This window comes from Moschus berezovskii, chromosome 7 (assembly GCF_049115385.1).
Source record: "Moschus berezovskii isolate FMDL1 chromosome 7, NW_MosBer_1.0, whole genome shotgun sequence".
NCBI classification, from domain to species: domain Eukaryota; kingdom Metazoa; phylum Chordata; class Mammalia; order Artiodactyla; family Moschidae; genus Moschus; species Moschus berezovskii.
The window spans coordinates 59582172-59601229 of NC_142466.1; the positions used below are offsets into that span (position 1 = coordinate 59582172).

Sequence of the window (19058 nt, forward strand, 5' to 3'; positions counted from 1 at the left end):
TAAAATTGTCAAAATGGTAAATGAGTAATGGCTTCAACTTTGAGTCACCAATTACATTAGCCCAAAACAAGAGAGTCCTTAATGCTCTGAAGCCAGGCAGTGACATCTCTTCTAGCTATGAAAGTCCTAAGTGGTACCATCCAACAGAAGTCTGGTTTGCCTACATTGAAAATCTGTTGTTTAATGAAGCCACCTTCATAAATTGTCTTAATTAAACCTGGATAACTTGCTGCAGCTTCTATGTGTTTCACTTGCTGTTTCACTTTGCACTTTTACGTTATGAAGATGGCTTCTGAAACGTCATGAATCGACCTATGCTAGTTTCAGCCTTTTCTCTCTGTAGCTTCCACACATCCTCAGCCTTTATAAAACTGAAGAGACTTAGGGCCTTGCTCTGGTTTAGGCTTTGGCTTAAGGGAAATTTTTGACTGGTTTTCTCTTCTATCCAGGCCACTCAACCTTTCTCCACATTATCAATAAGGCTGCTTCTCTTTATCACTTGTGTGCTCACTGGTGTAGCACTCTTAATTTCCTGCAAGAACTTTTCCTTTGCATTCACAACTTGGCTGACTAGCTGGCACAAGAAGCCTAGCTTTCAGCCTACCTCAGCTTTTGACCTGCATTCCTCACTAAGCATAATCACTACTAACTTTTGATTTAAAGTGAAAGACGTGTGACTCCTGCTTTCACTTGAACACTTAGAGGCCACTGTAGGATTATCTGTTGTGTTGTTGTTCAGTTGCTCAGTCATGTCCAACTCTTGCAACCCCAATTGGCCTAATTTCAATACTGTGTCTCAGGAAACAGTGAGAAACATACAATAATTAAGAAAAGCTGAAAATAGTGTGAGAATTATGACAGAGACATGAAGTGAGCAAATGCTGTTGGGACAATGGTGCCAATAGTCTTGCTCAATACAGGGTTGCCACAACCTTCAATTTGTTAAATACGTAGCATCTGTGAAGTGCAATAAAATGAGGTAAGCCTATAAAATGTTAAAAGAAAAGCAATCCCAGTTTGCAAACCTGTAAAGGGAAGGAATGGGTAGCTCTTGGTGTCCATTAAAGGCAAGCCACATGTTCTCTTCTGATTTGTCATTTCATCAGATACCCATCTCATCATGCCTGTCCGTGTTCCAGGCATTTAGAATGTACAGCTTCCCCAACCAGCATCAAGACAGAAAATTTTCTCAAACTTTCCATTATATGTATTAAACATAAGTCTTAGAGAAAACACAATTTTCAAATAATCCACTAGTTTTAGACACAATAGTTCTTAGACCCTGAAGTGCTTGCCACCTTAGAAATATCCATACAGGAAGGCTAAGTAAATGCACTGCCTCAAAAAGGTGGCACAGCTGTCAGCCAAAATGTTAGATGAATGAAATAATCAGTTCATCATAAAAAATAATTACATGTATTTTCTGCACTTAGACAGAATTATTGACAATAATGCACCTACAGGTGGGCTGGGTAAATCACAGGTGCCTCCAAATAATTCTAAATGTTTGCCTATTGAATTCTCATTGCACTATAAGCCTTTTCATCTTTGACAGTGTTGGTAAAGAATGTTGGTGTTTGGGGCGGTGTGCTTATGGAGACTGAATCCTCTTCCCTTCTATTCACACACCAAAATATATGAGGTTTTGAGCCTTCTGCGGTCAAGCCAACCCCACTTCCCTCAGTGCCAAGTTTCCTTATAAAACACTGGAGATTCCTAAAATGTATCAAAGCTTTGGAAAATTGCTCTCATAACCAACAAGAAACACAAACGCGCTCAGGCACCCATGTGTGCATCCATCATTTGACATCTTATTCAAAACTGTCTCAAGACCCAAGAATGAAAATAGCAATGGCTCTCCTACCAGGTCGGTGGCTTCTCTCAAAGTGAAGAAAGAAACACTGAGCATCTCATCCATGTCATTCGTGACCATTAGAAAGACTGAGGGATGCTCTTCCATTTAATCCCTTTGGACTAACAACACAGCCCATCTGGAGCACAAAAACTCCAAGCCTAGAGAAAAGAGACAGCACAGATGAGCAGTTTTCACGCACTTTCTCCATTCAGAGGTGCTAATAAGGAAAAATGCCGAATTACTATGATTGCCTGTGACTTGAAAATAGCTTATCACCTGCCAATATGAATGAAGGCCCCTGGAGGGCTGAGGATTTGCAGAAAGAATAATGGCCTTAGAGACAGAATCTTTGTGGTGCCTGAGAGAGGAATCTCAGCTGACTGCAAAAGGGCCTGCCTTATAAAACAGAGCTCTTTTTCTAAGTGAATCCTGAAAACTAGTCCTGGGGTGTTCCCATGCCATGGAGAAAGAAAATAGAAGAGCATTCACAGAATAATCAGGCCTATAAAATACGAAATGAAGGGAAGACACCGCCAGCAATTACCTCAAAGAATCCTACAAGATAGACAGCCAATCAAAGATATTTCATGGTGGGGCCAAGCTCTCCGCAAATTCGACAGACAACTGTTAGCCTGCTCTCTACTTCATGTGTTATTGTGTAGAATTAATGACACTGTGAAATCCCTCTTGTTTTCAGACCTAAGTGCCACCGGAATTCTGTTAAAGCAGTCACATGAGATTCATTAAGAAGAGTTTGGCTTTGTAGAGATTGGGCATTCGGCTATTTCACAGGATCTTTTCTCTGTCATCACAAAGCCCCTGTGTTAGGGCTACTGTGGCTCCACAGTCCCGCATCCCGCATCTCCATCCCTGCAAGGCCCCGCAAGCCATCATATCTCAGGGTGACTTGCCTCATTAGCAGGTGCTATGTTTTTATTTTTATTATGATAATGGATTCATTTCCCCATGGACTGTTTGGATTAAGTATAGCCACAGCCTGAGTTCTCTTTTATGGTCAACTTTTCATTTTATTTACTGCAGCACCAAAACAACTAGGATTTGTTTATTAATCTTTGTTCTCTTTGGGACTGGCTACAAGGAGAAAGGGCTCTCAAAAACCTGAAGAGTCTTACCTTTTCATTCAGTAATTCATTGCCCACCCTCACAAAACCTATATATATGCTTGTGGGTACATTCATACGCACACACACGTTTGTTTGGGGAATACCCCGCCCCATACACCATAGACATTTCAGTATTCTAACATGTGATTGGGGGGTGGAGAGACTAACGCTGTGCTGGAAACAGGACATGTGCCCTTCATTAACAGGTGGGGAAGCAAATACATAAAAGTGTTTCTGCTTTTCCACTACCTTCTCTAGATAAATCAGTGCTGTGCTCATAGTGCTGCTTCTAACTTTCTTTCCTCTTTTTTTCTAATCCTAGTCCTCACCTCAATCCAGTACACTTAAGAAACCCTAAAAAACTACCAATTTGGAGAATGTGCTCAGAGGGTCTCTCCCTTCTCACCCCACCCATCCCATACATACACATGCACAGGCTCAGTTCCAGTACTTTGTTCCTCTACACCTGCAAACAAATGCCCTTCTTACTCTAAATAATATGCAGTGTTATTCAAAAAGCTCACACTGACAAGATTTGTTACAGCATCGCCAGTTGCAGGTGATCATGTGTGTGGATTTGTGTAGTTCTTAAAGAGCCGTAGTTTCAAGTGTATCTCCTGTGAACTCCATTCTACCCGAGAAACACTATAAAATGTAGTTTTGATCATCAAAGAACTTGAAGCCCTGGGCTAGTGGTCAGTAAATCTACACTGAAAGCTCAAACTGCCACTGATTAGCTTCTTGCTTAGGTCAAGTTCTGAAAAGTGTAGGTTTCAGTTTTTTTAATTTGTACAAATGGGGGAGAGGTGGAAACTGAACAATATCAAGGGCCTAACTTCAAATCCCTGCAGGTGCCAGGCAGGAACCACAGTTGGCTGGGCCAGCTGGGGAGCTCAGGCCTAGGGCCAGGGGTCCAACAATCCAGATTAAGTCATTTGCTGCTCAGCTATCTGTTGTTGCAGGTGGAACTTGAGCATAATCCAGACTGTCGTGAGAAATCTTTTGATTTCTTTAGACATAGTAGAGGTCAACCCTGTGCTGGTCCACCAAACATTTCTGCAAACCAGACTCCAGTTAAACAGCTTCTGAACTACCTGCCCTCCGAGGTCCTCTGGCCCTATTTTGTATAATGTTTAGAGTCATCCAGCAACTAGCATGCAAACCAAGTATTCAGAAGAACGTATGGACACTGGGGAACCCAGTCACTGAATCCCTCAGATCACTGAACAATGATGAGCTGTGGTCATCGCTCACTCAACACTGTTTCAGCAGGTCCAAGTGTTTGTGATGAAAATCAATATGGGATTGCTAACTTTTGAGAAGGAGGAGGGACTTAAAAGGAACATTAAAGGAAACAAAACTCCACTTTTAACTGTACATGTACTTGTGGCTGACAGTCTACACAATGAAGAGGAAGTAGGTCTCTATATAATCTACCACACAACTCCAGAGACTCAGCAAAACCTCCCAGGGCTGTAAGAAATCAAAGCAGAGAAGTACAGAAAAAAGGAGCAATCAAAACATACCCAGTACTCCACAGAAGCCATCAATAACACGAGAGAGAAAATGTGTAGTGACGAAGACGACATTGAACACAGAAAAACTCGCAGATCAAGGGAAACATTTTTTGAAGAAAACTACTTCCAAATTCTGTGAAGTTTTCAAAAGGTAAAGTAAGAAGCAAAGGCTCCAAACCTAGGGGGAAGGATAGATTCTCTGGCTGGTGCCACCTGATTAACGAGTAGAAAGTGATCCAGTTGCTATAGCGACTTGAAGATACACAAAAGAAAACATCACTTCTTTAAAATATTCCTGATGATGAATAGGCAGAGTCTTTCAAAATATCTTCTTAGAAATGAAAGAGGCTCCTTTTTGCTTTTTCCTTTAAGAGCCTATCACAGAGGATGTTGCTTAGATTTTCTTTTTTTTCCTCCAGATAACAGAACTTGTTTACACAAGCTCTAGTTTGCTTACACAAACGAGCAATTTGGGCAAAAAGTAATGACCAGAAAATATGTCTGTTGGAGAGTAAATTTTGTTTTTCAGCAGTTTTGTTTCTGTTTAGGCAGCAAGGGAGAACAACGTATGTTGTCTTGTTTTTTCTTTTTTTCTAACAATATGTTTAGCTGGAGAATTTCTGTGGATGCTGAGATTATGAAGTGCACCTAAACAGAGTCAGGAAATGAAAGGTTATGCTTTCTGTAACCTTCTCTTGTCTGAATAGAGAGGTAATAAAACATATGATTCTGGGGGGACTGCACACCCAGTCCCTCTGCCTTCTCCAGCTTGGCTCCCACAGCCCTGGACACTTATTTCAGGATCCAAAGGATTGCTCTGTTTTGCTCCAGGCAGTTTAACTTTGGCAGAGTATCCTGAATAGACTGGAGATTCCAAGCAAAGTCTGGACATGAAAACTGCAATGATGAAATATCCTGGGGACCCCTTCTGTACAGGGCGGAAGGCTCTTAGTTACACGATGTGGGTAGACTTAGTGCAAAGTCCAGCTGAAGTGTCCCAAGGCTGTGCCTGGACAGATATTCATTAGCTGACAATGTGATGTGGGCTTTTAATAATGGGTAGACGAATAAGCAGTCTTGAATAGCACAGTAAGCCTGCATATTAAGATCTTTTAGAGTGAGTGTGGGAATATTTTTAAACAAGGATATATAATCTTAAATAGAGGCAGTGTGGAAGAGATAGAAAAGTCACTTGGAATTCACAGGGACAGAAGTTTCCAAATCTTCATTTGTTCTGTATGACCTTGAACAAGTGACGGAGATTCCTTGGGGCTCAGTTTACTCATCCTTAAAATGAAGGGCTTGATATGTATAACTATGGCTGATTCATGTTGATGTTTGACAGAAAACAACAAAATTCTATAAAGCGATTATCCTTCAATTAAAAAATAAATAAATTCCTAAAAAATAAAAAAACGGAAAAAAAATTAGGGATTTGGAACACCTTCAATTCAGCCAATATATCAAGTACCTTCTACATGTCATCAGCTCCCACCTGTGTCAACGATCCCCTACTCCTGAGTATATGGTTCCAAATAGAATACCACTCAGCTGCTCAAGCCCAAATTCCCAGAAACTATTATTTCTCCTCCTCTTTCTGGGCTTTATTACAAATACCTCTCCCCACAATTCAGAACCAGGTGAGTATTAAGATTTTGTGGGGGGTGGAATACAGAAAGAGATCAAAGGATCAACTTGATTGTTCATACAGCTAAAGTAGAGAATACGTGTTAGATCTATAAAAAGTGAGCCTCCTAACACTCCGCCACCCCCATTAAACTTCCCATCTCAAGCATGCTGAGTCCCTTCTCCCAAACTCCTCAATCACGTAAGACAGAGCATTCCTCTTCCTCTTAAAAAGAAATGGGTGAATTACAAAGAAGAACTAGTAGCGTTCTTTCCAATATTTTAAAGAAGGCAGAAACACAAGAGAAAAAAATGATGGCCACTAAACACTATTATCACTGCATTCATTTCCAAGGGCTGCTATAACAAAGAATCACAAATTGAACTGGCTTAAAACAATAGAAATGTATGTTTCTCACAGTTTTGGAAGCTGGAAGTCCAAAATCATGGAGTCAGCACAAGTGACTCCTTTCAGAGGCTCCAAGGGAGGTTCTTTCCTAGCCTCTTCCTGGCTTCTGGTGGTTTCAAGTCATCCTTGCCTTCCTTGGCTTATAGCTACTTTACTCTAATCTCTTCCCCCATGATCTCATTAACATCTTCCTTCTGAAACTGTATGTCTGTCTGCACATGCGTTGTTATATAAATATAAATCACTGGATTTAGGGGCTACTCTAGTCTAGTGTGTGACCCCTAAATCCAATGACTGGGGCCACCCTAATCTACTGTGAGGTTTCCTTGGTGGCTCAGATGGTAAAGAACCTGCCTAGAAAGCAGGAGACCCAGGTTTGATCCCTGGGTTGGGAAGATCCCCCAGAGAAGGTAATGGCAACCCACTCCAGTATTCTTGCCTGGAGAATTCCATGGACAGAGGAGCCTGGTGGGCTACATTCCATGGGGTTGCAAAGAGTCGGAGAGGACTAAGTGACCTACAAGTAGGAGCTCATCTTAATTTTGTTATATCTGCAAAGAATTTATTTCCAATAAGGTCACAGTCACAGGCATCAGGGGTTAGCATGTGAACACATTGTTTGGGGGACATAATTCAACCCAAATAGTCACCAAGTCATTTCTACTTTCTAAACATTGTTCACTCTGTCCACTTCAACCCACATCCACTACTATAGTTCAGGTCGTAAACATAGTTCATCTGGATATTGCAATAGTCTTTTTAACTGGTCTCCCTGATTCTAATCTTTTTCTATTCTTTCACTTCTGAATTTCATGCTCTATCCTGCAAAATGGCATGCTTTCTAAAACTTAAACCTGTTGTGACAACTGCCTACAAATCTAAAATGATTTCCTACAGCTCTGTGTAAAACCTGTATTCCTGAGCATGACATAAAAACTTCGTAATTTAGCCACTGGTTTCTTCCATCTTCTCTTTCCTATCTCTTCGTGCTTCCTTGAGTCCTAACATCTACTTACAGGAGCTACCTCAAATTCTTTGGAAACCACTTTTGTATTTTTCCCATTCTTTAATTTAAAAACCTGTATGTTTTTAAGGTGAGGGCATCTATGCTGTATTCTAACAAGATTTTTGCTACTCTCTCTATGGTTTCTTCAAGAAGAATCTCATGAACCCGTTTACTAAAGGAATTATCTCCATAAATTCAGCTCTTTCTACCTCCAGGCTTTTCCACATTAAAAAGTTTCCACCCTCTCTCCCCCTCAAACTCATTTTTCAGATCTCATCTAAGCTTTCATTTCCTCAAGCAACCCCTCCACACACACACACACACACTTTTTTCTTCATAAATTGTTCACAATTCTGTTCGTAACACTGATCACATAGCATTCTATAATATCTTTTTACTTGCTGCATTGATCCATAGACCATAAGCTCCATATTGTACCAGGAACTAGTCATCATTGTAGCCACAGCATATAGTAAAACCCAAAATATACTTGCAAAAGGAATAAATTAATGCTGGGCATAACACTAGGGACTAGGGTTGCAGAGATGAGTAAGATATATTCCCTGAATATGCCAGATCATTAATAATTCACAACACCCCCACTGGATAAGAGTGGCAGCATAAACACAAAATTCACTGGAAACTCAGAAAAAGACTCATTCTTTGGAAGAAGCAGAGTATTCAAAAGAAACAAACAAAAATGCCTCATATTCTTCTAACATTTAAGCTGGGCTTTGAGCCTAAGTTCTCTTCTGGCTCTTATATTTTATGATTCCAAGTCTTTCATCACAATTTCAGAGAACTTCCTGCAACTCTTTTAGTGTCTTTCTGAAATGACTGATATTCTTTCATTCACCAAAATTTCACATCTTCTTCTCAAGGTATTTTCCTTCTCTTTATTAAGTCTCTTGATTCTTCTCCACAATCTACGAGCTGTTCATCTTCTTGGTTATTCTATTTTAGTATGATAGGTCTTCTTTCAGATCAAAGATATAATTAATTATACGTTTATGCAGTTTCTTGGTCTAATGCCTAGTTATCTTTTAACAACTCCGGAAAATTCTCAGGTATTCTATTCTCTTTGAACATTGCCTCTTTCACATTCTACCATCTCTTTTTGGAACTTTAACATATATTAGACCTTCTCATTTTAACCTCCACTATCTCTCATTGCTCTTTACTGTTTGCTTTTTTGTCTATCTGGACTGAATATTCTATCTTTTCTTTGTATTTGTGTTTTAGTTTACTAGTTTTCTTCCTCTTATGCCTAATCTACTTAATCTATCCATTGAGTTTTAAATTTGAATTTTAATGTCTTTCACTTACAGAGGTTACATATGGTTCTCTTCAACTATTCGGTTACTTTTCTACTCTCAAGTTCAGTTCAGTTCAGTTCAGTCGCTCAGTCGTATCCGACTCTCCGCGACCCCATGAATCACAGCACGCCAGGCCTCCCTGTCCATCACCAACTCCCGGAGTTCACTCAGACTCAAGTCCACAGAGTCGGTGATGCCATCCAGCCATCTCATCCTCGGTCAAGATGCACTTTCATTTCTCTGAAATATTAAATTTTTATTTTTATGTCAGATAATTTCAAGATCTGTAGTCTCTGTGGGTCTGATTCTGCTGTGTATTATTTCTGCTGACTTTCATTCAGAGCACCTGATTTCCTTATGGCTTATGTTTTTAAACTGTGACCATTCTCCTTTAATGTCAGAATATTTCTTTTTTTTTAACCAATTCAACATAATTGAGATTTATACCATTTTCACACAACAGTAGAGTACAAACTCTATTCAAGTTCCCATACACTATACACCAGGAGACACTGGAATATATTCAGGGACACAAAACAAAGTGCAAAAATGTCATGGTCTAAAGGTACTAAAATCATACAGAGTCTATTCTCTAACCACTATGGAATTACATTAGAAATCAATGTCAAAAGATGTTTGAGCTATACCCCAATACAAAATGTTTTTGATGTTAAAAAATTAAAATTAAAAAAGAAAACATACTACAAGTGCTATTGGTAATAAAAATGTTATACTAAAATGTGAAGAAAAAAAAAAAGGTTATCTTGAAAACAACCCACATATTTTCAAGTGCAATGGGACATTTACCAAGAGAGATCTTTGACTTAGCACTAAAAGCCTCAATAAAGTTAAAAAACTGAAAAAACACAAAGGGGAATTGCAGAAAAGAAAGAATTTAATGAGAAATTAATATCAAAATGAGAGATTAACATCAAGGATGAATGTGAGAATACTTTGAGATCTGGGTTAAGATTACATTTCTCTAGACAGGATTCACACTTGCCTCTACCAATTGCTTGGGATACTACCTACCTGAGTCTAGTTTAAGTTTTCCTTGTGAGATACTTCAGAAAACACAGATAACATGAATTCTGACTAAAAACCTATGTCAGAGCCAATGTAAGATGCAACATAATTAAAAACCTATGTAAGATCAAATTTCCAGAAGAGGTTTGTTGTTGTCGTTGCTTTAATCTACCCAGTGTCAAACCCAGGACCAGGATGGTTTGGTTGTTGTTCTGTAGATGTTGCCCTCTTCTCTGGGCAACTTTATTTTTTAATTCATCCTTACACTGAAACTGTAGTCCTTAGGTTCTCATTTTAGTCTTATATTTTATCTGGCAACCCTAACAATAATAAGAATACTCTGAATTTTTCCATTCAAAAAGACAGAGAAAGGCCTATTTAAGGGAGAAGAGAGGAGAATCACAACTTAGTTTCTTTCAGGCCCTAAACAAATACTTCTGTGGTGCTCTAGATTAAAGGTTTTTACATCTGTTTTACATTTTACTACATCATGATGTCTTCTCTAGCCAGCTTTGTTACTCGCTGTCCCCTCACCAGATTGCAAGCTCCGTGATTGCCTTTCTTATCTGCATATACTCTGTACAACATGAAAAGCAGTGCATGGACTGCTTTCAGTTAAGTGTTTATTGCTCCTAAGTTATTTCGTTGCTGAATTCTCCTTCTTTTCCATCCATCCAGGTACTACAGCAAGAGTCAGGGAGTCATCTGACTTCCTTATCTCTCACATCTTACATCTATTCTCCTCAATTTTATCTTCTCAATTTCTCTTAAATCTGACTTTTCTTCATGACTGCATCTATAGTATTAGTTTATCCCTAATCATTTTTCCTCTACTATATTCCTTAAAAGGGTGTTTCTCAATGTGTTACATGCAATAGTAGTTTTGCTATCTACAATTTAATAAAGGTAGTCATGTCTACAGTAAAATAAGTTATTTTCTAATACAATGCCTCATGTCTTCCCATGACTGTTAGATTAGAATGCAAACCTGTTACCTTGGTCTGTAAGACTATGTTTTATCTGGTCCTGCCCTGGACCCTGGCCTCATATCCTGACTCTCTCCCTTTCTCTTTATTCTCTTCAGCCCCACGGACATTCTTGACATTATGGGTTTTTTTAAATTTATTTATTTCAATTGGAGGCTAATTACTTTACATTACTGTATTGGTTTTGCCATACATTGACATGAATCTGCCCCTGGTGTACATGTGTTCCCCATCTCGAACCCCCCTCCCACCTCCCTCTCCATCCCATCCCTCTGGTTCATCCCAGTGCACCAGCCACGAGCATCCTGTATCATGCATCGAACCTGGACTGGTGATTAGTTTCACATATGATAATATACATGTTTCAATGCCATTCTCCAAAATCATCCCACCCTCGCCCTCTCCCACAGAGTCCAAAAGACTGTTCTATACATCTATGTCTCTTTTGCTGTCTCACATACAGGGTTATCATTATCATCTTTCTAAATTCCATATATATGCGTTAATATACTGTATTGGTGTTTTTCTTTTTGACTTACTTCACTCTGTATAATAGGCTCCAGTTTCAACCACCTCATTAGAACTGATTCAAATGTATTCTTTTTATAATACTCCATTGTGTATATGTACCAAAGCTTTCTTATCCATTCGTCTGCAGATGGATATCTAGGTTGCTTCCATGTCCTGGCTATTATAAACAGTGCTGCGATGAACATTGGAGTATATGTGTCTCTTTCAATTCTGGTTTCCTCGGTGTGTATGGCAGTTCTATTTCCAGTTTTTTAAGGAATCTCCACACTGTTCTCCATAGTGGTTGTACTAGTTTGCATTCCCACCAACAGTGTAAAAGGGTTCCCTTTTCTGCACACCCTCTCCAGCATTTATTGCTTGTAGATGTTTGGATAGCAGCCATTCTGACTGGCGTGAAATGGTACCTCATTGTGGTTGACATTATGTTATACCATAAACAGATCAAACTTTCCTGGTCTCTGTCTAGAACATTCTACCCTCAGAACTACACAGGGATAACTCTGTGTTATCATTCTGATCTCTATTCAAGTGTCAGTTCTTGAAAGGCTCTTTCCCAACTAGCCTAAGTTAAAGCCTCCCTTCTCCATCATAGTCTCATCACTTCTAACCCTTTATCTGAATGAATTATTTATGTTTTTCTTCTTCATTCAATGCCTATTTCTGGAGTGTCTGCTATGTGCCAGGCAATGCTGTTGGTATTAAGGTATTTTAAGAAAAACAAAACCAAGCAAAACAAGCTGTCTTCATGGAGCCTGAATTTTAGTGGCTACTTAATACATTTATTGAAAAACTATATTTTTTATTTAGATTCTAAAAATGATCTAATTTTTCTTTTATCATCTGTCTTCCCTCTAAAATGTAAGTCCTAGAATGAATGAATAAGTGAAGGAACCTACAGCTGTAGTGAGCAATCCTCACATGAACTCAGCTGTGTATATTCAGCCATCACTTTTACCTGCTAGTTGCTTTAGAGAAGGACGAAAATCCATAAACAGCTCAACTATTATGCTATTCCATTGTTGGAATCAGGAGACTTGGTAAAGACTAAAATCCAACCTAGAACAGAGCCCTCTCTAGCCAACATTTGTAGACAATGATTTAGATTATTTATTCATGACTCTTCTACTGTGTCCCTCCAGTGGGTTGTGCCCCACTGTCAGCTGCACTACTTGCATTACTGCCAATTCAAATATTTATTCATTGTCCTTGGACACCATTGAGGACAAAACGATTGAAAATCATCAACAGTGCCCCTAACCAAATACTTTGTATCCCAGCACCACTGAACCTTCCAGAAAAATCATCTGCTTTGACAAAGCTGTCAGAGGGTCCATTTCATATTTGAGTGTTCACTATTTGAAGAAATTATAAGTGCAAAGCATATTTGAATTATGTACTTTCTAGTGCTATTTGGGGCTTATAATTAGTTGCACTTTTTTGGCATATAAATCTTAACCCAGCTCATTTTTCTGGGGTGGGGTGAGGAACGTCACTGACTTGCCTACAGATTTGTACAGCACTGTGCAGTAACGAAGTACATATTTACTCTCAGAGAATATGCATTATTGACAATGTGCTTAATTATTTCCCTAAACAATTTAAGTACTGGCTGCTTATAATGCTGTTTCCTCAAAGGAAGCAGCAGTGCACCTCAGTAGGAGGTGGACATTCTACTGAAGCTCCAAGAAGGCTGTTTTAAAGTGGATGGCTCAAGGGATAGCCCTACCACTTAGGGAGTCTGAGACAGAGCCAAGAACAACCCCATTTCCCAGTCAACTACCTTCTTAACAGAATCCTATCAGAAAAACAATTCATATTAAAAGTGAATTTTTACAAGGGAGTTTGTACAAACATCTGCCACTGTTTTAATTGCACCCCATGGAAGAACGTCAGTCCTGTCCCAGTGATGTAAAATTAGAGAATGCTGAGAAGCAAAATGGAAAGATGAAAGAACAGAAGTGGGCAGGAAAGGGACAAAAAATGAAGAGCAGAACCAAAAGGCCAGCTTCCTTAGAGGAGATCTGTGGGCAGAGAGTGTTTCCAGACACATGGCCCAAAGGACGCCAGAGACTCATAACCTAAGCACTTTCTTTCTTCCCTTAATAGCATTTCTGATTCTAACAAATTCCATGACACACACTTATTAGGAAAATAGAAACATACACAGACACACAAATGAAATCACAGATGACTATTAACATTTTAGCTTTTTCTTCTGATTTTTTATAAAGTTGTATCTATACATACATATAGATGGATAGATTATACATGTACCTAGATATGGATTATCATCCAATTTCACCTAGCCTATCATGAAAATGTTTTCATATCTCTAAACACTCATGAGAAACAAAATTTGAATGGTTTTGTACTAGCCCATGTTATACAAATGTGCCATATTTTTTTAACTTGTTCCCAACAGATGAACTTTTAGGCTGTCTTTTGCAGGGACATGAGAACTGGTTATTTTCATCTAGAGAAATAAATTTGTGTTGTGACGAGTTGACTCACTGGAAAAGACTCTGGTGCTGGGAAAGGTTGGGGGCGGGAGGAGAAGGGGACGACCGAGAATGAGATGGCTGGATGGCATCACCGACTCTGTGGACATGAGTTTGAGTGAGCTCCGGGAGTTGGTGATGGACAGGGAGGCCTGGCGTGCTGTGATTCATGGGGTCGCGGAGAGTCGGACACGACTGAGCAACTAAACTGAACTGAACTGAACTGAACTAAATCTATAGAGGGTGGTGGAAAGGTACAGAAAGTAGCACCCAGCCCCATCATTAAAGCATGTTCATTAATATCTGCATTTTCAACCTTTCTTTCAACCCCAAAGTGCTAGATGAACAAGTTGATTAGAATTATAATCTGTCTATAAATATGGGCTGGAAGTCAAGAGCAGGCAGTCCTTAGACATATTCATATGAGTGAACCCATCAGAAAGCCATTCCTTTCAATTATAACTTTAAGGAACCAAATGTAAGACATATTTTGGGGAGTTTAATATATGAATTCCGGAGAAGGCAATGGCAAGCCACTCCAGTACTCTTGCCTAGAAAATCCCATGGATGGAGGAGCCTGGTAGGCTGCAGTCCATGGGAGCGCTATGAGTCGGACATGACTGAGCGACTTCACTTTCACTTTTCACTTTCACACATTGGAGAAGGAGATGGCAACCCACTCCAGTGTTCTTGCCTGGAGAATCCCAGGGACAGGGGAGCCTGGTGGGCTACCGTCTATGGGGTCGCACAGAGTTGGACACAACTGAAGTGACTTAGCAGCAGCAATATATGAATTCATTAGCTCAGATATGGCTTTTGGTTAAGTGTGGCCTGAGTGAGCGGTCTCTAAAGTATGCAAGACAACCCATTAGGGCTATAGAAAAATACAGAATTTGTATTCAAAATTATATTATCCTCTTAAATCTTCTACTTTAGCATGCCTTTCTGACATATGTAAAATATTCATGCACCAGTACATATAAATAATTTAGACAGACATATATGCATTGCAGGCACATGCTAATTTTTTTAAACATTTCAAAAAATATGGAGAGTACTGCTTTTGATTTGTGTTGTTATGGAGCTTTGGAAAGTTATTGGGACTAGAAACCTATATAATATGGTGGGAGCATCAGTTTGGTCTAATGCTTTGCCTGAGTGTAGGAGGCACTGGGAAGGCAGGTAAAGCCCCAGATTTTCTCAAGCCTAGGATATAGGTGACTGGACCCAAGAAGGTGACCGAGTCCAAAAGTTGGGATCATCTTGAGAAAAGCAAACAAGCATCCAGGGTATGCTGAATTACAATGAGGTGGGCACTATTTTATGGCATCTTTACGGATGTGGTCTAAGAGATCACAGTAGAAGGACCCTAATGAATCTAGAACACCCGAGAAGAGACTGAGGTATTAGGAGCCTCCCAAGACTGCGAGTTTAACACAACCATTAGTCTAGCATCCTAGGTAGTAACCTAGTAGGTCTTTGCAGTGATGAGACAGGGGTCATACAGGTTTCAATAGCCAATAGAAGATAGAGGCCAGGCTAGCATAGGGTGTGGATAAAAGTCCTAGAAACCTGAAAATGAATTTTGAGAAAAACAACCACAACTAAGTTGGGAGCACCTTGACATTAACATTTCCCTACAGTTCTGCAGAGAGTCAATTCTGCCTAAACAATCTCTCTAACTTCTGGCTAATTCTGGCATATCTAGATATTATATGATATTAATAAAAGGCTATTCTAAGGATACCAAGTTTCCTCTGCCTCCCTCAAATGAAAAATAAACACACAATAAGAAACAAGTTTAGAAAAAGCAAACTAGAATCATTTTAACTTGTAGGTATTTTTAATTATGTGGCTCAAAGTTTATGTAAACCATAAAAACAAATTATTTTACTCTGAACATTTGTAAATGTTCCGTTCCATCTCAAGTTTAAAATACCCCTTTTCCAATATAGTTGGTCATTAAGAACTACTAACTCCTGACGTGGCCTGATCCACCTGACTCAATGGTAAAGGCTGCAGGTATTACTGAGAATATAATAAAATGGCAGAGAATGTGAGCTGACCAGTGAAGGTGACACTGATAGCAGGAGTCGATGTCTCCACGAGGACAGTGCGCTCACGCTGCGTTCCAGCCCCGCTGGTCTCCAAGGAGACTATGGAAAAGGGATGCAGAGAATCACGAAGCTCTTTCCAGACAGAGTGGACACTGTAGTCCTACCTGTCCCAGCCCATCCTGTAAAAATGAGACAATAAAACAAATTTTTGCAAGAAGGGACATCTTGACAAGGCATCTGTTCATACAGTCTCCTTAGCTGGGATGTGAGCAGCTGAAAGTCAGTGGCTGTTTCTGAAGACTTTTTTTCCAAAAGCAGAAGGCTCTCACTGTGAATTCTGTCTGAACTTGCCCCATCCCTCCTCAAAATATACACTTTCAGCTCAAGTTTGACGAGATCAAATAACCAGATCTATTTAAATACCCTACTCTGGACAACACCTTCCAAGACAGTTAACAATTCTAGCTTGTTTAGACTCTTCAACCACCACTCCAACACACACACACACACAGTCAGGAAAATTTATCTTTCTTCCTTAAGCCCTCCTTACTATCCAAATGCCAACCTGATTTAGAGTCAACTTCCAGGTTTGGGATTGTTACCTTACCTTTATCCCATAGCAGCTGCCTCCCAGTGGTCAAGCTAAATCCATTTAGGTTATGTCTGACTTGTGAGTCTTCTGGGGTAAAAATTTTTTTCTCAACAATTCTTATGCTTTAGAACTGGTAATAATGAGCAAGACTAATGGGCATTCATAAGCTGTTATAAGACAGAGTTCTTGTTCTATGCATTATTCATTTATGCAAACTGTTGTTAAGGTACCAAATTCACTGTGCAACTGGGCTGGAAAAGTCCTGAGACTGGAGATTACATTGGTATGCACATTTCTGAGGCTTGGTTCTGTTTCACATTTTCATCAGTGACCTGCTTAAGGGAGCAGGGAGCAAACTCATTAAGTTCCTAGATGGGAGGGATGGCCAGAACATTAGAGAACAGGATTAGAATTTCCTCAGCCCTTGCCAAATTAGCAAAACTGTCAGAGTCAAATATGTTCATTGAGGACAGGCAGGGAAGAGGAAAGCTGCCCAAATGCAAGCCGAGTAGTAGCAATTTCTTTAGGAGCAGGACTAAAAAGAATGCAGATGCAAACACAGACTCATAGTGGGAAATAAACTCACCCAATATAACCACTAGTGCTCACTGGGACCTTTGCACCCTCTTAAAATGGACTCAGATCCCCAGTCAATGGATTGTAGAAACATAAAGCCCACTCCTGAGAATTCCACAAATTCCAGTGAGCTTTTCCTTTCCATGATGACACAATTCGCCTGGTTTATGATTCACTTTACTGTCCTGCTCTGGTCACCCTACAGTGAAACATGCTGACCCAGACACAGAAACTATTTCCCTCCCATGAGCAAATCATCGCCTCCTGCAGAAGGCTATCTCCTTGATTGTCTTGGCTCTTGTTTAATCATTCTGATTAAACTTGTATCCCAAGTGGCTTAACAAGATATTTTCCTAAATATAGACAGCTCTTTAGAGGAACTCTGGGACAAGCTGTTAAGATAATAATGTTTACATCCATGTTATCTAACAGAGGTGAGCATGACCAAGTCATGAGCCAACAGTGCTACAGCCAGGGGCCAGCACATGTAAAGTGACAGACGCTAAATACTTTCTAACTCTGTTTCAACCACTCTGAGGCTGTGGCATGGAAGAATTCACACACAATATGCAAACAAAAGGGGCCCCCCGAGTAGGCCATAGATTGCCTACTCCTGCTAGACTTAGCTTCAGAATATTTGACTTTGCAACAGTCAAATATTGAGGAGAGAGGCTTAGCAACAGTCTTATCCAACAGAATCATTTTATACCTGCAGAAATCAGCACTCAGAAAGTAGAGTGATGCTTATGCAAGTTCATAAAACAGTTGAGCCAGGGTGAAAACTTCAAATTAAACACAGGTAGAAGAAGGCTGATCGCAGAAGAATCGATGCTTTTGAACTGTGGTGTTGGAGAAGACTCTTGAGAGTCCCTTATACTGCAAGGAGATCCAACCAGTCCATTCTAAAGGAGATCAATCCTGGATGTTCATTGGAGGGACTGATGCTAAAGCTGAAACTGCAATACTTTGGCCACCTCATGCGACGAGTTGACTCACTGGAAAAGACTCTGATGCTGGGAAAGGTTGGGGGCGGGAGGAGAAGGGGACGACGGAGAATGAGATGGCTGGATGGCATCACCGACTCTGTGGACATGAGTTTGAGTGTACTCCGGGAGTTGGTGATGGACAGGGAGGCCTGGCGTGCTGTGATTCATGGGGTCGCGGAGAGTCGGACACGACTGAGCGACTGAACTGAACTGACTGAGCCCAGTTCCTAGGCCAGTGCCCTCTCCGTGGTATCATCACTAGGCTGTTTCCAGAAGGTTCTAGGGATCCCTACTTACATGGTAGAAACTCTTCTAGAAATTTTCCACTAGTTTTCGGCACATGTATTAGTCGCAGTATGCATGATACACAGCAGTGTTTAGGAGGAGCCAAGATGAAAGTCTGACTAAAGACTCAGATGAAGCTGACTCTGCCATCAAGGAGCAGACTCCTCAAAAACCAGAATAAAGCCTAAATTAAATTAGAAATGAAAACCAAGCACAAAGTTCAAAGGACATAATTTTATTGGGTTGGCCCAAAAGTTCATTTGGGTTTTTCTATAACATCTCAAATGAACTTTTGGGCCAATCCAATATTTAGTTTAAATAAAGTTAAAGGTGACATAAATCCTCATATACCAAGAGGAACATTTCAAAAAGGAGCAACTGTTTTCTATCTCCTTTTAGAACAAAAAGAGCAAAATTAGAGTATAAGTTAGATAACAGAAAGAACTTACTGGAAGTAACTCTGTCACTCACAAGAACTTCAGGCCAGAGCAAGTCACCAAATTGTCTTAATAACTGTATCTTGGAGTTGGGATCTTTCAGGGAGGGACAGGAGAGAGAAACAGTCTAAGTTAGTGATTCGCAAAGTCCTTTCTTTCTCATTAAGTCGCCTGAAAGTTGTAGGAAAGAGTCCTCTGAGCCAACAGGGACACAGTGAATCACTGTATTTA

At 40.0% G+C, this 19058-nt stretch overlaps 1 protein-coding gene across 2 annotated transcripts in view; it reads left to right on the forward strand.

Moving 5' to 3' along the window:
* Positions 1 to 19058, forward strand: part of PCSK5 (proprotein convertase subtilisin/kexin type 5) — a 507981-nt gene that overhangs the window by 439179 nt on the left and 49744 nt on the right. The window lies entirely within an intron of this gene.